The sequence below is a fragment of the Octopus bimaculoides genome, chromosome 13 (genome assembly GCF_046866305.1).
Source record: "Octopus bimaculoides isolate indiv1 chromosome 13, ASM4686630v1, whole genome shotgun sequence".
NCBI lineage: Eukaryota > Metazoa > Mollusca > Cephalopoda > Octopoda > Octopodidae > Octopus > Octopus bimaculoides.
The window spans coordinates 44,564,651-44,570,650 of NC_142940.1; positions in this window are offsets into that span (position 1 = coordinate 44,564,651).

Genomic DNA, 6,000 nt, shown 5'->3' on the forward strand with positions numbered 1-6,000 from the left:
TATACTGTTTAAAAACATAACATATATCGAGGGATAAAAGAAGTTGTCCCAGCAAAAGCTAATGAGAATGCTAGATGTATTTCTGCTTCGTTGAGCGTTGTCAGTAGCGTGTAGTCACAGCTAATTGAACAGTTGGACGAAATTTGTCGCCAACGAAATATATATGAAAATAGTAAATAAACAATCCTTAGTGTTTGCGAAAACGGATATATATATATATATACACATATTTTTTCCGAACTTGTGTAGATGTGTATAGAATAATATATCAGTTAAATGATATCAGTTTTCACGTTTTTTTTTCTTATTGTATTAATTTTTTTTACAATGTTGAAGTGTGTTAAAGATTAAAAAAATATTTAGTAATGTTCATAAAGTTCAATTAGCGCTTTCATACGTTCGTAGTAACCATCAGATTTCAAAATGTATTGCCTGACAGTTGAGTTGAGTGTTTGACAAGTGTAGTAAAATGACTGAGTTCTTCCTTTTTATACCTTCTTATACCTTTTATACCTATGTCAAAAAATATCATTCGTAGCAGACGTTCTCTCAACATCGTTCACACGTGCCTTACTCGGGCTCAGAAGTTATAGCCCGAGTTGTTATCTATAATCGTAAAAGTTAAAAGTAACTAAAATTCAATGTTTTCTTGAAACAATAAATTTCTATAGAGATTAGGATTTAAATTCCAATCCATGAAAAGTTTCCGTTCTACAATATTCATAAAAGACCAAAAAATTACCCAGCAACTCGGGCTAATACGAAAGAGCCTGGTAGGTGTAAAAGACTAAATGGCATCTCTTGTCAAGAGTATAGGCAACAGTCAGATCGCTGATGTTTGTTGTGGACTCAGCTGTCGTTATTTGACTGCTGTTATTCTGTGCGTTTGTGTTTAAAAATTAGTTGCATTTTGCAGGGCTTCTTTATTTTTACCATTAACTTAGAAATGGAGAAAAAGATAGTGCTAGATATAAAAAATAAGACATTTGGGGTTAGAAATATTGCGAAAAAACGTGAAATTCTTCGTGCAGGCATTACCTTATGCGAAATCTGTGATGAACCCGAGTGACTTGGATGGCTTGGAGTTGCCTCTGATATATATATATATATATATATATATATATATATATATATATATATATATATATGGGAGGTAGTGGTTTCTAGAAGATCCAAAGAGTGTCGGATAGCACTAAGTAAGTGCTATGGACAGACCGTAGTTAAACTCTTGGTTCGATAATGATACGAGTGAAGAGTCTAATGTAGGTCTTGTATTAGCATGCATATATATATTAGACAGAATGAGATAACAAATCCAAGTTTGTGAGAAGTTTTCAGGACATTTATAATGAAATAGTCTTACAGCTGTTTCTGGGATATTATGGATATCCCTTCATCAAAAACAGTGAGAAAATTTTGAGTTCGAAGTATCGAATTATATATGAATGCGTGTGTATATGTGTATATATGTATACGTAAGTACCTGTATACGCGCATGTGTGTGACTGTAAATGTGTGTGCACCTACGCGCACGTATGCGCGTGTGCATGTATATATACATGTATGTATGCGTGTGCATGTATATATAAAGTACCAATTGAGCACTAGGGTCAATGTAATTTACTCCCCGCCCCTTGAAATTGCTAGCTTTATGCCAAAATTTGAAACCTAATTATAACATAAAAGAAAAGAAAATGCATGGATGGCGGTTTCTGGTTCTGGTTCTGAATAATGTAAGGTGTACATTTTTTTCAACGTGCCAGGGACTATGAGTAGGGGAGGTAATCATAAAATTTAAGAAGGTTAAAAGGCTACCTTATTTGCTTAATTCCTACGTCCTGTCCTAGAAATACGGCCTCTATTTCATTAAATTTAACATATGAAAAGAAAACTTCATGTAGATGTTGGAATTTTGAATATTGTAACATTGTTGAAAATGTCTAGTTTAGAAAGCTAATTTTCTAACGGAACAAAGGGTATAGGTGGAAAATATCTATTTTAGCCTATGAGAAGATAAGAAACTTGTAAAATGTGCAGAATCTCTTAAATAATACCTTTCAACTGTTTTTATTTGTGTGTATTTGCAATTGTGTGTGTGTGAGTGTGTGTGTGTGTGTGTGTGTGTGTGTGTGTGTGTATGAGAGAGAGAGAGAGTGTGTGTGTGTGTGCGTGTGTATTTTAAGACAAATTAAAAAATATTTTATAACCTTTAAAATTGTCGAATATGATAAAATTCTTAAAAGAAAATATCAATTTTCACATATCAGAAAAATTGATAATCATGTATTCTAGAAGAGGAAATTAAATTATCAGTTTCTGCATAATTTAATGGATGAAAGTAAGTATTTTTGTGGCAATTTTAACATTTATCTGTTAAATAGGAAAAAAGTGAAGCTTCTTACTGAACTAGCATAGAAAATATCAATTTTCACAGACGAAGAAAATTGAAAATTATGTATAACAAAATGTGCTGAACCAGTCAAATTATACATTTTATTATATTGCGGTGGGTGAAAATGAGCATTTTTGTGGAAATTCTGCTTTTTATAACCTGCATTGAGATTTTAAAAACAATGAAATTCCAGAGGTTGGAATAGTGATATTTTTACATAACAGGAGAATTAAGTATTCCAAAATGTATGGAATCAATTTAATGGCCTCTCCCCCATATTTTGATGACTGAAAGTGGATATTCTTAAAGTCTTTTTTCTTTTCTTTTTAAATTTTATAACCTGCTTGGAAATGGCGGTTAAGAGAAATTTTTTATAGGACTGAATTGAAACATAGAAATATGTAAATTTAATGGATTTTACAAATTTTAGAGAATATATGTTTTTCAATATATGGTTGGCACATGACGTAACGAGTTCAACTCCTTGGGCGGAGGTGAGTTGTGTTCTTTAGCAAGGCGTTTCATTTCGCATTACTGAGATGAAAGGAAGCAACAGCTAGATATTAACCTTGTGATGAACTCCTCTGAAAGTAGGTCTTTCAAGAAGGAGAAGCGATCGTCTAACATTTTATTCCAGTTATATAAAGGCTATTATGATATCTCAAGTTGCCTTACTAGCCTAGAAATCACTGTCGTCGTCATCATCATCAGCAATATTATCGATTATCAATGATGTTAATTTTCACGTATGAGAAAAGCAGAATATTACATACTGTATATAGAACAATGTCGCTTAAGTATGTTGTTAGACTTGCTAATCTGACAGCGTATGGTTCAGCATATGTGTGTGTTTGCGTAATCGATGGTGTAAATGAAAAAAGGATTGGTAAAGCGGTATTCAAACTTTTACCTTTTCTTCATTACGTTTAGGATGTTCTGCCTTAATCCATAATTTCCTAGGGACTCTCATTCCAACACACATTGACCACTCATATTCGACATTTTTCAGTTGAATTTATCTTAGTAGATAATCTTGATTCAAATTTATAGCCAGTTCTCTTGTGAGATTAACATTCACGTTTTGTTTACTGATTTTTACCTTCAAAACCAAGTTCTGTTATGATTTTATGTGTTATTTGTATTTCTCTACAATTTCTAATACATATTAATTCCTACGTATGATGATATACCACAATGTATTGAAACAACAATGCTGATGTAAAGTACTGCTTATTTAATAAATGAATATAGAGTACACATATTGATTTCAAATTTTGGCACAAGGCCAGCAATTTTGGGGGGAGGAGTAAATCAATTACATCGACCCCAGTGTTGAACTGGTACTTCTATAATCGACCCGAAAAGGATAAATGGCAAAGTCGACTTCGGCGAAATTTGAACTCAGGCCATGAAGAGCATTTTGCTCGGTGTGCTAACGATTCTGCCAGCTCACCTCCATATGGAGCATACATATTGATATACATACATATACATTGATTCGTCTATTCAGTTAGTCTCATTGATCTTGCCCGACAATTACAATTATATAGGTATAAAAAAATTTAAAACTACATTTCACTTAAGACTCAGATGGTTTTTCAACCCCTCATTCTTCCTTCTTCTAAGATGATAACTCGTTGAACAATACCGAGTCATGGCAACTTCTGTGAAGGGAAACAACTCTTATTATATCGGAGTTATGTCCCATGTCTTTTACCTACTAACTAAAATATTAATCAGTACACAATATATCTGTTGGGAAAACAACTTTAATTCACCGAATAATAATTAGTTATGTCACATTTGTAATTAATTGCTTGCTGAACAATAATAATGTTTCTTGGAAAATATACTTATTTCAAATATACAAATCAGAATTTGTTTTACGATGAATGTAAACAAACAAAGCTTGCTTTAGAAGCGTTGAGATGTCTTAGAAAGTTAAAGTAATTTTTTTAATTCTCAAACGCAGGATAATGCTAATAATATAGCATAAACAGGATAAACTGCCCCTATTTTTCAGAAAAATGGTTAAAATTTGCCCTGTTTATCATTATCCCGTATGTTACATATTTATTATATCATACTTTGATACTGTGTGGACTAAGATGCCCGTGGTATTTATAGAGTGTTAAGCGGTTTCGACATGCAAATTAGGGACTCCTTCATAGAGTAACTGCTGCATTAATTGAGTATATAAACAGTTTGGCTACTTGTTTCTTTGGAGGCTGTCCGAATGATGTGGACGCTTCCGATGAAAACCCAATAAAGTTCGAAAATCGAGTAAAGTTGTTCGTCATTTTTTTTCAGAGAAATGGCTAAAATTTTCCCTGTGTATAATTGTACCATATGCTACATATATATATATATATATATATATATATACGTTGTGAAACTAATAGAAGTGAAACTATCAACATATATACAAACATGTATATATACATAGTGAAACTAATAAAAATGAAACTATTGAAAGTCAAACCATACAAAAGTGAATGTATTATATCACATTACAATAGAGATGTTATTGTTTCACTTTTGACACGTAATACAGGGTTCACATTAGGCAAGAAGTTGAAAAATTTGGGGCCCATGACATTCTATAGACTCTAAGTAATGCATGTGTAGAACTTGAATGAAATCAGTTGGGTAGCTCTCGAGTTTTATTGTTGCACACACACACATTCTCAGTTTTATATATATATAGATTATGAAAACTTGTAAACATAGGCAAGATAAATAAAAGAACGCTGCTTTTCTAAATTGTCCCTTTTAGTATTTGCTCTAGATTCTGTCAAAGACACACTTTTGTCATTACTGAACTAAGATATGTAGTAAACCAGTGACAAGTTCGTGAGTCAACCTGTAACCCAACTGCGCTATTTTTCACTATACGTGATATAAAAATTATAAGCTGCTTATTTTACCAACACATATATATATCGAGTCCCTCAAATTGTGATACTCTTCTCTGGAACAAGGATCAATAACAACATCATTGTGAAAATTAGTCATTTACTAGAACCCTAATTATAATGTATACAGGGCCAGCCCAGGTTACCGGAAACTCGGGTAGTCACCCGGGGCACCATGTGCTGGGCGGGGGGGGGGGGACCAAGGAGGGCGTGACAAAGACAAGAAAATTTCCACGACCGTCAGCTTCTACACATCAGTTTGTACGCGGCGCCAGCAACCCTAGGGCCGGCCCTGAATATATTTGATACAACCTTTCAATACATGTTTATTTCGTTTGGGTATTTCAAAAAGTGAGACAGGAGTGGCTGTGTGGTAAGTAGCTTGCATTACCAGTCACATGGTTCCGGGTTCAGTCCCACTGCGTGGCACCTTGGGCAAGTGTCTTCTACTATAGCTTCGGGCCGACCAAAGCCTTGTGAGTGGATTTGGTAGACGGAAACTGAAAGAAGCCCGTCGTATGTATGTATATATATATGTATGTGTGTTTGTGTGTCTGCGTTTGTCCCCCCACCATCGCTTGACAACCGATGCTGGTGTGTTTAAGTCCCCGTAACTTAGCGGTTCGGCAAAAAGCGACCGATAGAATAAGTACTAGGCTTACAAAGAATAAGTCCTGGGGTCGATTTTCTCGA